The sequence below is a fragment of the Haemaphysalis longicornis genome, unplaced genomic scaffold (assembly GCF_048455015.1).
Source record: "Haemaphysalis longicornis isolate Haplotype H1 unplaced genomic scaffold, Haemaphysalis longicornis Haplotype H1 scaffold_4, whole genome shotgun sequence".
NCBI lineage: Eukaryota > Metazoa > Arthropoda > Arachnida > Ixodida > Ixodidae > Haemaphysalis > Haemaphysalis longicornis.
In genome coordinates, this window is record NW_027526361.1 from 130877792 (window position 1) to 130893849 (window position 16058).

At 47.5% G+C, this 16058-nt stretch overlaps 1 non-coding gene across 1 annotated transcript; it reads right to left on the reverse strand.

Annotated features, from left to right (window-relative positions):
* Positions 1 to 5659: 5659 nt before the first annotated feature.
* LOC144180780 (U1 spliceosomal RNA) lies at positions 5660 to 5822 on the reverse strand. Its single transcript, XR_013324561.1, has one exon. It is a non-coding gene; the product is annotated as a U1 spliceosomal RNA (small nuclear RNA).
* Between the last annotated feature and the right edge of the window lie 10236 nt (positions 5823 to 16058).

The following is a 16058-nucleotide window of genomic DNA, read 5'->3' on the forward strand; positions in this document are numbered from 1 at the left end:
AAGGCAAAATTCTTAAAACAGATGGCTTGTTCAAGCATAATCGTACATAAAAAATGTTTACGTAATACACAAGGAATGGAGAGGGGAGGGGAGTATAGTATGTGCCTTACGTTGTTTTCATATTTTTACAGCGTGCCTTTCTTTCTAAATGATTTAAACATCTTTTCCTGTGTTTTGGCTTCTCCTGAGGTATTTTTCCATCCACTAAAATGTTCTTATCCTAGCTGGTGATCAAGCAAATGCATATATTTACTCTTCCTATAAATCCCATGCTGGCATGTGGTTGTAGTACAAGTTTCCTCTCCTATGGCATCAAAGGCGACGTGCGGAGCTTACGGCGCTACGAAAACTCATTGCTGAAGCTTCACTGGTTTGGCACTGCCTATAACGATAATATAGGTGCCTTTTAATTTGCACCTTGTTGTAGCCAGAATGAGAACTCCGGAATTCCGAGCTGGAGTTTTTCACTGCATCAGATACCGACAGTTTAGACAAAGGAAGTGTTCAGTGCACAAACCTTTCACTGGCTATTTTCAATAATCTCGTTCCTTTATTTTAAATAACTTTTGCCCACACTAGAAATATATGAAGACATATAGATTGCACTGAGGAACTCTGGACATTGTTGCAAATATCTTCCGGTGAAAAATAGAGCACTTAATTTCCAACTCAAGGTTTCAGTCACTTCACAGCTGAGTTCTTATAAATCGGAACCTTAATATTAATCCAAAGAACTACATCGCTACGTCTGCCAGTTTTGCAGGTAATTAGCGAAGCGTGTTTCGTGAAGCCTCAATCGTGAACCCTCCCGTATTGTTCAGTTTATAACTTGCCTGTGCTAAGGTTTATGTTTAGCTGAGGGAAGGGGCCACACGGGCATGGGACAGTAGCAGGTTAGGCCTAATGTCATCAACCATGCTTGGCACGTGTGAGGTTCAACTTGAAGGTTACTGAACGTTAGGCCTGAATGTAGGACATTATATTCCAAAGGTCATGAGAACGCTACCAAGCGGTGCCCACCGCTTTATAGTTGGGCACCCATCGGAAAAGGTACTCGGTGCCAAGCTGCAGGCACCGGTTGACTTGGTAACACATCACAGCGAAACAGGCCTAGCTAGCATAGTCGCAAAAGTGGTAATACCCGTAGCAGATACGTACAGACGCTTTATGAGAGAGAGAGAGAAGGAACTTTATTTGAGCCCAAACTGGTAGAAGGAAGGGGGTGACAGGGAGGAAGTCACCTAGCCTTCCCCGTTAGATGGCGGCCATGAGCCCGTGGGCCCTAGCGGCATCTTCCGCCAGCTGGACGAGTAGTTGTTGTACGTCGGGGTGAGAGCTGAGCAAGGCGGCCTCCCATTGCTCCTGAGTCCTGATGTTTAATGCTCTATTAGGGGAACGAGGTTTCTGTGGGCATGCCCATATGATGTGTTGTAGGGTGGCTTTGTCTGCACACCACTTGCATCTGTCGGAATACGTGTCTGGGTAATATCGGTTGTAGAGAACAGGGTTGGGGAAGGTGTTCGACTGTATTCGTCTCCACGCAACCGACTGCCATCTGTTGAGGGAAGAGTGTGGTGCAGGGTACTTGAGGCGACTCAACCTGTAGTGGTGCGTAATCTCCCTGTACGTGGCCAGCCTGTCTCTGCTCCCCGTGAACGTAGGCCCGATGTCTCCGTCGAGGTCAGCCTGGTTGCCGAAATCTCGGGCTGCCTCGTGAGCCAGTTCATTCCCCGGCAGGGACGAGTGCGCTGGTGTCCATACAAGGCGAACATGCCTGCATCTGTCGCCAATAAACGTAGAAAGAATTTTGGCCGCTGGCCGGGATATTCGTCCCGCCAGGAAGTTTCTTATTGCTGTCTTGGAATCAGACACAATAATTTTGGCTTCCGTGCTAGCTATTGCGAGCGCAATAGCCGCTTCTTCTGCCACCTCAGGGTGCGTCGTCATGATTGTGCCCGAGGTCACTGAGTTTCCTTGCTGGTCTACTACGGCTACGGCCGCAGCCGGTCGGTCGTGATAATCCGCAGCATCCACATAGAGGACATGTGGGTTCCCGCACAGCTGCCGGTGAAGTGCAGTAGCTCTGGCGGTTCTTCTGTCTTGATGATGATCCGGGTGCATATTTCGTGGTATGGGAGAACAATGGATGTATGATCGAGTGCTGTCATCCAGAGAGCATTTGATACCGTGTTGAGAAGCGAAGGGGATGCGCAGGGACCTTAGAATTGCGCGGCCAGTCTCGCTGCACGAGAGCCTGTGCAGCTGTGCCATCCTTTGTGCTTCTACTAGCTCTTCCAGGGTATTGTGCACCCCCATTGCTTGGAAGCGCTCCGTGGATGCCATGACGGGTATTCCTACAGCTTGCTTGTAGGCTTTCCGGATGATGCACTGGAGCTTCTCTATTTCTGCTCTTTTGAAGTTCAGAAAAGGAGCCACGTATATGATGCGACTTATAATAAAAGCATGAACCAGGCGCAGTAAATTTGCCTCCTTGAGGCCGTCGTGTTTGTTAGCTATGCGGGCTATAAGTCGGCTGATTTGCTCCGCACTAGATTTCAACGTCGATACAGTAGCTGTGTTGGCTCCATTTGCTTGAACACGAAGGCCGAGTACGCGAATGCACTCGACGCGTGGAATCAGGCTGCCCTGTATATACACTTGAATGTTCGGGACGTCTTTCTTTCTTCTTCCCTGTTTGGGAGGTTGGTAGAAAAGGATCTCCGATTTTTGAGGTGAGCAAGCAAGACCTCTCGGGGTGATGTAGGCGTGGACTGCATCGGCAGCTTGCTGCAGCCTTTCCTCCAGGTCCCCATCACTGCCTCCAGTCGCCCAGATTGTAATATCATCTGCGTAGAGGCTATGTTGGATTCCCGGAATAGCCTCTAGGAGTGGAGGCAGCTTGATCATGGCGACGTTGAAGATGAAGGGCGACAGTACGGATCCCTGTGGTGTGCCCTGACTCCCCATTTGAATGAGCTCCGATTCAAGTCCTCCCAGGGTGAGACGTGCCGTGCGATGAGACAGAAAGTCCTTGATGTATGCATAGGCACGGCGCCCGACTCCAAGCTCGGCCAGATTGTATAGAATGGCATCGTGTCTGACGTTGTCAAATGCCTTGGTGAGGTCCAGTCCAAGTATAACTCTAGTGTCAAGGTCCGAACCTTGAATGTCCAAGATCTGGTGTTTTAGTTGCAGCATGACGTCTTGCGTGGAAAGCTTGGGCCTGAAACCCACCATCGTGTGAGGAAACAAGTGGTTTGTCTCCATGTGCTTGTACAACCTATTCAGCACCACATGCTCCAGAAGCTTGCCCAGGCAAGACGTAAGAGAAATAGGCCGTAAGTTCTCCAACTTGAGTTCCTTGCCCGGTTTCGGTATCATGGAGATCTTAGCTGTTTTCCAGGCGGGCGGGATTTGCCCTCGTTCCCAGCACTGGTTCATGTACCGTGTGAGGGCGGCTATGGAAGGATCGTCCAAGTTAGTCAGCAGTTTATTCGTGACTCCATCCGGGCCAGGCGCCGATTTGGTCCGGAGATTCGTTAGTGCAGCTCGAATTTCAGCCTCCGTTAGAGGCCTGTCGAGTTCGGAGTTTTCAGGACCAGTGTATTCTGGCAACGGCTCTGGGTCTCCCTCTTTAATGTAGAGGTCCTTAATAGTTTTCAAAAGTTGCTGCTCATCACCGCCATATGTATGTAGGAGAGCTAGCAGGTTATTTCGCTGTACCGTTTTACCTCCGTTGGGGTCCAGGAGGCTTCTTAACGTATTCCACGTGCTGATTTTCCCCATTTGGCAATCCATGCGGTCGCATACAGTATGCCATTGCTGATTCGTGAGATAGTTAGCGTGTGCTTCAATTTCCCGATTCAGTCTTGCTAATCTCCTGCGAAGGGGGCGATTCAGTTTCTGCTTGTGGAGCCGCGCCTGGATGCTGGCTTTAGCCTCCCACATGTGTAGAAGTCTGGAGTCAGCCTGCCATAAGTCTGCCTCTTCGGGTATAATGTGTGTGGCCAGGTCAACATGGCTTTGTAGCTCCGAAATCCACTCATCCAAGTCTTCGATCGCTGCCCCATCTGGTTCTACATTTGCTTCTCGTAATTTCCGGAATGTGTCCCACTTGGTAATCATATGTCGTCTGCCCATTGATTTAGCTGGTCCGGTCTGGATAATTGTTTCGACTATGTAATGATCACTTCCGAGGTTTCTACGCGTGTTGTTCCAGATGGCCTCCTTGATATTTTTTGTGAAAGTGAGGTCCGGGGTGGTGTCCCTTGTGACGCTGTTACCCACCCTTGTGGGGTATGTAGGGTCAGTGAGCAGGGTCAATCTTAATGACTGCGCATCTTCCCATAATATTCTTCCTTTCTTGACCTCTCTGGGGTATCCCCACGCCGGGTGTGGGGAATTAAAGTCACCAAGGACAACCACAGGTTGACGTCTGGCTATGTCCATAGTTTTTCTGAGAAGCTTGGAGAAGGAGTGCGTCTTACTAGGGCTACTATACACATTTAAAACAAAGAGACTACCTCCGCCTTGTTTCCGCCCAGAAATAATTTCAGTTAACACATTTTCTGGTTCCTCGATCTCCGTTGAATGCTGGATGACTGGGATGTTTCTTCGAATGAGGGTTGTAACTCCCATACGTTTTTTCCTGTGTGCCAACGAGGGGGAGGAACTGAATGGGCTAAAGCCCGTAAGCTTCGCCTGGCCATTGGTTTCTTGAAGGGCTATAACATCAGGATTGTCAGGTGTGAGCATATTGATGTATTGTTGCAAATTTCCTCGTTTGTTTTTGAAACCTCGGCAGTTCCATTGCCAAATTCGATATGTTTTATTGCGGTTCTGCTCCATGACGGTCGCCAGTAGACTCAGATTTCTTGGGTCCTTCCGCTACAACATTAAGGGGACGCATGTACATTTTTGTTGTCCTTTGTGGGCCGGCGTTGGATGTAGTCTGTTGCATACGTGTGATGGTGTCTTCTATGGCGACAAATTTGGCGCTCCAGGCTTCTTGCTGCTTAGTGAAGGTGTCGGCTAAGGCCGTAACCATGCTGCCAATTTTGTTGATTTGGCCTACAAGATTATTTTCCAGATTCAAGAGGTCTTGCTGTTGGGCGGTGCCCTGAGGAATATCCGCGGCTTTCCTTTTAATCGGAGGAGAGGTGTTTTCGGAGGCGCACACGATGTTGGCAGTTGGTGGAGAGGGAGTGAGGGAAGTTACGTTAGCTGCAGTTGTCTGGTTACGCTTCAGCATAGCAATTTCAGCTTTGAGCTGCCTGTTTTCCTTTAGAACCAATTCGAGGGTTTGTCGAATGCGAGTGATTTCCTCGCCTGCAAGGGGTGGGGTATCATTTTTCTTCGTACTTGTTACTTTGTGTGCGGTGTTACCCTGAGAGGCCGCCGTTGCCCAGCGTGGAATGCATTACGACACTAATTATTAAAGTGCAGGCAGTATGAAGGTTAACACTAGAAATTTGTGCCATACTCTGAAGCTAGCTACCCACAGCATAGCATACGGCGTTGTCCCAACCGTGCAATGGACGGGCCCCGCCTTCTGATTTGATTAACTTAAACGGAGGCAGCGTCACAACCAGCGTGAGCACCAGTCCTACAACGTAGGGAAAGTGTGGGAAAAATATGCTTATTTTGGAATTGATTAGGGATGGGGCCGGCGCGAACGCCAAACCCCACTACCAAAAATTGCATGCTCCATCTGCCCCAGTTTGGGGTAGTGGCAAGCTTCAGCCAACCGCAGTGCAATGGTTAGCCTCCACTTGGAGCCCCGGCCATCATGACCACCGGAAAGCCCAGCACTAGGTAAGTATACAGAGAAACGGCGCCGGAGGCGTGCCCTCTGCCCACGCACATCCACGTGAGGTCGGTGGTGCGTGCATGTTAGGCAAAAATACTGAAGTTTCAAAAACATAACTCAAACAAAAAACCGCGAAATACACGTTCACATAGTAGGGTGCAAGTATATTTTAGTCAGTCGTGGCAAAACAGAGTTGTGCTGCATCATGACTGAATAAAAGGAAGCTTATTGTGAGTACAGACTACCGAGTGGTCTACGTAGTCTAATTGGTCTAAACAGCACATGTGACGTCACGCACTTGTTTTTTTTTTTTTTTTTTTGCTGCGAGTTGCGTTATATTTTTGCAGTGCCGCAAAATAAAGTCATTTCCAGTCCAGTCCAGGATAATGTTCAGCTTTATTCTGTGAAACAGGCCGCAAGATAATGCTCAGCTTTATTTTGTGGACCATTTGAGGCTGGTTTAGCAGCCAATGGTTTAGCGTGTCGCGGCCAGTTTCTTGTCTGCTGTCAAGTGCCCGCTTTGTGTCGCGCTACTTTCGCTGTCCGGTGCACATGTTTTATTTTTTATTTTTGCTCCTGATGCAATGGACCGTCGTTCCCGGTCGGCCAGTGCCACCCTCAACATGGTGTCTGTTCGACGGTTCGACCGTTGGACGCTCGTCCGTAGTTCAACCCCGTACGCCTGACAACCGCCGCCGCTAAGGTCCCTGAAAGAACTTAGCCGCCGCCGCACCGCAGCTCACTCAGCTACGCCCACCGCCACCGTCCGACTTCGACAACCCCGGCTCTTGGACTGTGGCTGCTCCGGTGTAAGGATCACTCTACACAGCGACGACCTAGGTTCCGGGGCCTAGCATACTCTACTGTATGGGTCCGCCAGCACGCGTCGATCGTTGCCGCCGTCAAAAAAGCGTTTATCCGCCTAAAGAGCTGTACGAAACGGCCCGCTTTCACCGCCGTGCCCAACAGCCGGGCGTAACTGACCATACCTTCACACGGCTCTCCGGTCAATGATGAAGCCTTTCTCTATGGTGAAGCGCTGTAACCATAGAGTTATTGTATGAAACTCTATGGCTGTGACTAATCATCGCCGGAAGGTCGAGAAAAGGCTCGTCCGCGGCCGCTTTGTCGTCGGTTTGCTCAACCGTAATCTCACAGATAAACCGTGCCCAAGTGCGAAGGTCGCCGAGCAAGAGGCACTTGCGCAAGTCCGTCACCACGAAGACTCGGAAAACTAGCCCGAGGAACGCGGCTCTTGCAGGTTTTCCCGCTTACTTTAATCCATTCTCCATCTAATTTAATCCAGGCGCCAGCCAATTTAAGCCAGGTGCCAGCGAATTTAATCCAAGTGCCAACCAAATTAAATTTATCCGGCTGTCAGAAGCTTAATTTGCTCAGGGGTGTTTTGTTCAAAATTAGGCGCAGCTTTGCGGATTTTGTTGCGTGTGGTGTGGTGAAAACGTGGTGTTTCTTGATCCAATATGTGCAAAATATCTTATGCACACAGCAATTACTAACACGCACAGACCAGGAAAGCGGTCTTGTTTGATCCGCTGGTGCTGCTTGCTGTGAGCTGATCGTCTGCGAGAGCGCCGTCGATAGCTCACGTCAGAAGCATCGTCTGCCCCTCGCTTCACAATGCCTTTTGAAGTTCCTTTGATAAAACCGCGTTACTTAAATGCCCTTCCTTTGCATTCTGATTTTCAATCAATGAATGCTTTTCTGTCGTGTTAAGTATTATTTCCAAATTATAAAATCATCTGCTCGCGTCAGAAATATCGTCTGCTCGGGTCAGAAGTATCGTCTGCTCGCATAACGATACGCTGGCAAGTCTGCTGGCGTAACAATACGCAAGCAGTTGACACTTCTGACGATCAGCACACGGCACCAACGGATCAAACAAGACCGCTCTCCTGGTCTGCACGTGTTAGTAAATGTTCATTAAGCTGTGTGCATAAGATATTTTGCACATAATGGATCAAGAAACACCACGTTTTCACCACACCACGCGCAACAAAATCCGCAAAACTGTGCCTAATTTCGCACAAAACACCCCTGAACAGCCTTCCGACAGCTGGAATAATTTGGTTGGCACCCGGATTAAATTGGTTTGCACTTGGATTAAACTGAGCTACAAAACCTGTAGTCTGCATGCGCTGGCCGTCGCGCCGCCTGCGTTCGTAAGGAAAAGACCGGTTCACCGGGCAGACTCAACCATAGAAGGTGTTTTTTCTGCGGATGTTCGTCGCACGAGCATGCAAACTGTGCATCTCAGCAGGCCACCTGCTGTTTCTGCCGCAAAAAGGGTCATTTTGAAACTGTCTGCATGAAGAAAACAAAAGATGCAACTCCAAGCGCATAGGGTCTTCAGCAAGCTCCGTTGAACTTTATGCCGTGCAGAGAACTGCCCGAATGCCAAGTTTATCGAAGTACTTGTGAATGGCTCCCCACTGTCGTTCAAGGTGGAGTCAGGCGCCGAAGTTTCTGCCGTACCAAGCTCATTTTCTAGCATTCCGCCCGAACTTCAGGTTCCAGAAGTCAAGCTCAAAGGTCCTGGTAACCATACTTTGCCTGTCCTGGGTGCAACCAAGCCACGCTAACGTGGAAGGGGTAGTCTGTGGAGCAGAAACTGTACGTTATGACATCCAAAACAGCTCCCTTGCTAGGCTTTCCTGCAATTCAGGCCCTGGCGGTATGCAAGTTCCTTGACCATGTCTTGGGCTCGCAAGAACCGTCTAGAGCTTTGCTCTGAGACCTGGCCTCTTCAAGGGACTGAGAACTTTGCCTTAAGCCTACACAATTCGTTTGAAGCCCGGGGCGATGCCCTTCCCACAAAGTGCACCCAGAAATCTTCCTTTACCTCTTCATGAGCCCATCAAGAAAAAAACTAGACAAAATGAAATCAGAGGGAGTGGTTCTCTGCGTTGATGCTGCGACAGCGTGTTGGGCTAGACTGGTAGCTGTGACAAAAGGCGATTGAGATTACAGGACCTGTGTAGATCTTTTTCATCTTAAAGCCGTTCTTCGTGACCGCCACATGCTACCGATGGTGGAACAATGCCTCGGTTTGCTCGGAGATGCCAAGTTTTTTTCTAAGCTGGATGCTAAGTCAAGTGTTCATCCAGTCATGCTGTCTCCACAGTCACAGCTGTGCACAACCTTCATTACCCCGTTTGGTCGCTGTTACTTTCTGCGGCTGCCATTTGGCATTACATCGGCATCCGAGTATTGCCAGAAACATATGTCCTGGATATTAGAAGGCCAGGCTGGCGTAGTGAACGTGATTAACGATGTCCTTGTCCTTGGCAAGACTCGTAGAGAGCATGACCATTGTCTCCAGCAGTAGCATTGTCTCCAAAGGAATGCCACAAGGCTGCGTAATTTCGCCGTTTTTGTTCAACTTCCTGCCATGCTCTCTTCCATCCCCGTCTCCAACATGCCTTCTATGCTGACGACCTCACATTCTGGTTTAATACCAGTTCACCTGGCCAGCAGCAAGATTGACTACAGCAAGTTGTTGAGTGCACTACCTCCAGTAACGACTGCTTCACCTTTCACCTGCGACCCCCAAAGTCTGCACTTCTCGACCTCCACGCCTGCACCTGCGGCAGACCCCCGTATACCCAACCCCTGATCGGAATGTCACGTTAGCCCCGATCCCCGTCCCACAAGTGACCACGCTCCGCATACTTGGCATCCCCTTGCATGCAGACGGATCGGGGCTGCCCTTCTCCCCCAACTACATGTTACGGTCACCCAGATCACGCATCTTATTCGGAGACTTCGCAATCAAAGACACGGCCCTGCACACATTAAATGCTGACTGTTACAAGCCCCCCTTCTCAACCGAATCACCTATGGCACTCCTATGTCAACCTCAAGCCAAAAGAACACTCAAACCTAGATGACCTCATCGGGAGGTCGTATAAAACCGCCCTTGACCTGCCAGTTTTTACACCTACGGACCACATACTCCGGCTAACCCTCAAAACACCCTCACTGAGTTAATCGAAGCACAGCAACTTAACTGACTCAGCTGCCTCGCTCTTACCCAACTAAACTTGGCCGTTCTGCCCCGACCACCAGCAAAGCCCCCATCCGCCTTCCATCAGACATTCGTAACAAAATACTTGTCTCGCCTTTCCCGAAGCACATGCACTCCACCTACGACTAAGGAAGAGGACAAGCCTGGGTCTGCCTACTGAAGTCAAAATGTTGTAACAAGCCTGACGCTCACCACAAGGATGTCGCCCAATACCCTAATGGATTGGCACATCACTGGCAGTAACCGATGGAAACAGCGGCGTCAAAATGTCCCTTACCCTTCTCGAGACATTGCCCTTGCAACCACCGCAGACTTCATGACCATTCTTACAGGCTCTCAGTATGCATGCCGCAGCTTTCAAATGTCCCATCTCACCCCCAGCTCTCAAACTTCTCAAGGAAAACAAGAATCTCCCCTACTTAAAGCTGATATGGCCCCCCAACCACTCCTCCCTTGAATGGAATGAGTCTGCTCATGCTACTGTGTTCAGGGCTATCCTGTGGCAGATGAGCGCCAGTTACATATTTTTTTAATGTTTAGCCAGGGAGCATGCTTAGCACTCAATGGTGGCTGGATTGTAGGGCCTTGTTGCATTTTCAGCAAGTGATACGATGCTGTGTTAATAAACATACTCCAATATTCATGGTTATTTTGCTGTTTTCTTGGCTTCAGTTTCACATACTAATGTGTGTCCATCAAGATGCATACATTTACAAGTGCTAGACATTGTTATTTTTATTTACAAATAAATTTTACGATGTTTTTATGATGTTCGCTAAGCAGTACGTCTTAAAAGCAAACTTATAAAACAAACTAACACAAAATATTCAATGAGTTAATACATTTTTAAGAAACAAACTACAAAAACAATACAGTGAACAAAAACAAGAGTACAAACAAGTAGCACTGCCTGTTTGTGCTCGCTCTTCTTTCATTGTTTTTCACTTTTATTTCAAAAATAAAACAGAAGAATGCATTCAAAGTAAGCTAACTTTCACAGAGAGGCCTTGCCTTGTACATACAACAGTGGATTTCTTGGGTGAACTGCTTCCATGGTGGATACAAATTGCAACATTAGGCAAGCGCTAGATTCATAAAGGAAACAAAATTGATTTGCCTCAATTCTGATTTGTAGCTGCATTGTGCAGTTTCCCCCGTGCTTTAGATTTAATAAGATTTAATTTAATTAGATGCTTTATTTCGATTTCCAAGGCACAAAGAAGTTGTCATGTTAGTCAGGTTTCTGCCAACTCTCTTTTTGTTGGACTATTTGGGGACAGTGTCACGTAGAATATTTTATGAAGATGTCTGCGACAGTCTGTTCCCGGTATCGCAATACTGAGAACTCTACAGTGGAGGCCCAGGGCAGGATGTGCTGAAAATAGTTCAGCGTATGCCTGTAGAACTTGGGGATGAGGTCCTTGTTCTTCAAACTTCATTCGGTCACACTTACTACGCAAACTGGGTTAGATACTCTGTGGGGTAGAGATAGCGCATTTTGCACGCAACAGAGAACATACAGCATGTTTTCATACACTGTTGGATGGAAATTCACCTTGGGATGTTATGCAGCAAACTCTACACAAAGACTTCCCACTTAGCCCACATGGTGTACGGTATCTACACAAAGAGAATAACGAAGGGGTCCTCTACGATTTAATAACGCCCCTGGGCCTTCACAGCATATGGCGGCCGCGCATGGTGAGGCTTCATGACTGTGGATGCCCAACTGGCCCGGCAGTTTCTTCGGGAGAGTGTCACGCAGTTCGTTGAGGGGCAGAGGGTCCAGCAGCCAATCCCAGGTTGGTCGGATATTGTAGAGTCGTTAACTACACTAAAGCGACGATGACAAAGCCAGGCTGGAGGGGCGGCCAGGTTTATGTCGGTATGTGTCGTACCTCATGCAGTATGTGGTTATTTTTATGTTGTTTTCATGTTGTACATGCGTGTTGAAGACTGGCAATACATAAATATAGAAAAAGGGACTAAAGCATTGGTTTACGTGGTACCTGCCTTGGTGGCTTGGAGTCCAGCTGGCCTGAGGATATGGGCCTGACTCCGCCGTCACTGGCCACTTTTCTGATGCAGAAAAGGTAAAAGAAAAGCCTGTGCACCAAGATTTAAGCGCACATCTATAAGTTGCCTGAATCCACCCATAGCCCTCTACGACAGTACGCCTCGTGGCTAGCCCTAGTTTAGTTTTGCCATGTGAAACCTAAAAATTCTAATTTTGACGTTTCTAAGCCTAGTGCAGTTTACTTTTGTGACGTCTTTCGACTTAATTAAGTTATTCCGTGTTTCCTTCCTAAGTCTTATCGTTTTTTGTTCAAGCTGAAATTTCAAGTCGATATGGAAAACCAACTCGCCCAAACCCAAGCAATTCTAATTTATTCAGGTTTTGTTTATTACACCGACGCTAAAGGTTGCATTCAGTTTCCAATTGCATCAGTTGACCTATTTAGGTTGAGAGCACAAAATAATGCTCTCTAGCATAAATGGCTGTCTTCACATGGCATCAGGTAACACAGAATAGTAGAAGTGTAAAATATGTTTGACGAGTTGGCCAGGCTGTAATTTCTAAGAGCACCACTGTTTCCATACAACCTATGAAACTGGCACTTATGGTGCACTAAGATTCTGAGCCGAGACAATTTCCGTCTACTTTTGATTGTACCTGCACAATAGCTACCATGTAGTCTAGCTGTACACATCATATATGTGTACAATGACAATCCTACATTACAACGATTTAATGAAAAATTTTACCCATGAGATCAAACCGCGAATACTGTGGAGGCTGTTGACGCCAAAGTTGAGGTTTGCATTTTTATTTGCCTTCAACTCCATCTGGCTTTCTCAGCTCTGCATTCCATGCGTGTTGTGTGAAACAGTGAAACGGCCATGAGCTTCCGACTGCAGCTGCCATCGTTCTGGCCAATTCACCTGAGTGGATAATGTTGTGGCGGTGTGTCGGTTTAATGGGGGGACACATGTGGAGCCCAATGAATTGCCAAGAAATGTCAAACTCGCACATGTCAAGTCGCTTGGATTAAGTCAAACATCACGACACATTCCCTGGGTCCGCCTTCAGTGACATCAAAGATGAGGTGCTTGACTTGCATTCTAGAGCCACTACGTTCGATTCCCACATGGTCGCAGTGTTTCCCGGGGTCCTTTCCAACTAAATTACTGCACTTTTGTTCTCCTTGCACTGCCAGCCAATTCAGGAGCCGTTTTTCTGCTACAGACACCAAATGGGGGCCTTCCCACTGCCACTTTTGCTCTTCCAATGCTAGTTGCTGCGTTTACGGTGCTGAAATCCATGTGCCAAATGCAGGCCTGTTATTAATGGGTACAGGTGTTGTACTAGAATCACAAAATTGCACGTACTGTCAAGGCATGCCTTAAATATGGCGCTAGCGGTATTATCACTCACAAACCTGCGTTTACATAATTTCCCCTGCAGCATAAAAAAAGAAGTTGAGGATCGTTAGGCAATGGCGTAAAACAGGCTCACTTGTAGCTTTGCAGCTCCCAAGTAGTGCGTTACATGGGACCAGCACTGCGCCTCTTCATATGGTGCTTCGAACCTCTCCCACAGCAATGTGCTCCACACAACAGGATCAGTGTTTGGTGCAGTTGCTACATCTGTTCTCTGGAACGAATGGAAAGCTCTTGGTGAAAAATGTGATCGACGTGACACTTTCAAACAGGGCGAGACTACCTTGTCTCGGTAGCTTTACCCAGCGAGACTGTGGCTCTCAGCGTCGAAGAGAATTGCACCAGAAAACACAGCCAGGCCTCATGGCTCGAGAAGGGTGTTCCTCACAGTAGAAAGAATGGGTCAAAGTTTCAACTGCTTGCCATCATGCGGTTTCGATTGTTCAGGCATCTTCACTGGCACTGTGGTGACATTGAAGGCAGGTGACAGCAGCAAGTCCGCAGAATGTTGCATGTCAGGGATACTATTCCAGTTTACACTGCAGGACACAGACCAAAATTACTGCTTACTGAATTAGTTTTGTACACAACAAAGTGATCACTTCCTTTCTTGCTTTCTCATATATTTGTTGATAACATGTAATTAAATAATGAATTCAAGAAAACAATAATGAAAACAAGAATGCATCATAGATGAGTTTGGGTACCTCAAGTTATTTGATATATTGAATGGTTCCTCTTTCTACCATCTACCTCACTCATAATGTAAGAAACATACAATTATCTGATTCAGCATATTCATCATTTCAAACATCAATGTTGTGTGGCAATTAAAAAACAGTGGCTACTTTAGATGCTACTATTTACCGAGATAGAAAACAGATGGACGAGCACAATTCAGTGCATGGGATAGCTCTTCACTGTTTCGGTGCAAATTGAAAGACTTGTTAAGGCGTCAGACTTCCAAGGATTCGTAGATCGCTTTGGCTTTCTTTTAACGTCGGTTTTAAATATACAATTTAATTTCCATGCGCACACTGTTGACTTTGTGGCTGGCAACTTGCTTAATACTTTAAACGCTTGCTTTGAATGTACACACAGCGAGAACGCAGTGGTGGACAGGTACGTCCAGGCATGGGCGAAACCCATTAGGTTGCAACAACGGGCATGCACACATCAGTCCCCACTAGAGAAGCAGAACAAGTGATGACTGCAGGCAGTCCAGCAGCACCGCGAATGAAGTCAGGTGATGCTGCAAAAGGAAGAAATGAACATGAATAATCAAACAACGTTCACGCAGCAGTAAATAAAAAGTGAATGCCTGATGAAGTAAAGAGAAGACTACACAAGCAGTGCCTCCTGCTATGTTGATGGTTAAGTCGTTCCCACTCTGATTTCCATCAGTTATGGAACATCGATTAGCTCCACTGTTACGTATGAATATACAGCACACATTCTTAAACAGGTACACTTGGTAAGCAATTTTACTGGATACAGTAAGGGGGTGCACCAAGCTCATTGCGGCGTGTTCCAACGTCTTCACCAATCACACGCTCACAAAGAAAGGCCTTGAAAAGAGCGTTTTTTGACGCTCTAACTGCGCGCATATATAGATCGCACAGGAAACCATGTAGCCAGAAAAATTGTAGAGGATGCCAAGTGGTGTTATTAGCGCCACATTGAAAAATAAACGAAGAACTGCCACGGGCGAGAGAGATTTGCGTGCCAACGTGGGAAGTCTCGTCAGAATGCTCCGTGCAACACACATTAGTCTCTCCCCTAGCAAAAATTCTGATACAAATTCTAATACACGTATATGCTTATTGCCACTAATAGGCCTATCAGTCTGTATTAGTCTATTAGGTCTATCAGTTTGTATCAGCCTATTAGTCCTATCAGTCTGTATTAGTCTATTAGGTCTATCAGTGTGTATTAGTCTGGTAGGTCTATCAGACTGTATTAGTCTGATAGGTCTACCAGAGTGTACTAGTTGTATCAGAACCAGTGCAAGTTCGAACAAAGCAATGAAACATGGCAACACATTTTATTATCAGGGTACACAGGCAAATTCCTCTGGCTGACAGAAATCTGGCTGAATAATTTAATGTTACATCAGTTCGTAACCTGATTAAGAACGAATGAATAAATTGCAATGCGAATCCACAAAATAGCTGCAGCATGCAATCAGAAAAGCTCGTCAAACCTGTACGGTCCAGCCGTAGGTACATATCGAGCGCATTAATGGCCGATTGAACACCATTCCCATTTCGATGCAACTTCAAAACGGCATTCACCTCCCGCAAAACGCGATTCGAATGGAGTCTCTTCTTCGTGAGGCATTGCGTTGAGAATGAACAAAGGAGTCCGAAGCGGCGAGGTGACGGGTCAAAGATGGGTCGGGCGGCAGCCCGGATCACATTTGTCAATGTTCGGCGGGCGCTAGACACATCGCCAACACTTCTGGATGACGTGATGCACACGCTTTCTTCGATGTCAGGCGTTCGATGTCAGCATAGCAGACAGAGCAAAGATGTCCGGAGCCGCGAGGTGACGGGTCCATGAGGGATCGCGCTGCGGCCTGGTTCATACTTGCCAAAGTTAAACGGGCGTTAGACACATCTCCAACACTTCTAGATGACGCGATGCACACGCGTCTGATGTGAAATAACGCTAGAAGCCGCTTCCTTCTAACCGTCTTCTTCCCGAACGTACACACACGCCAGCCGCACTTTGATACCGTCGCCATCTTGGCTACCCAACGAA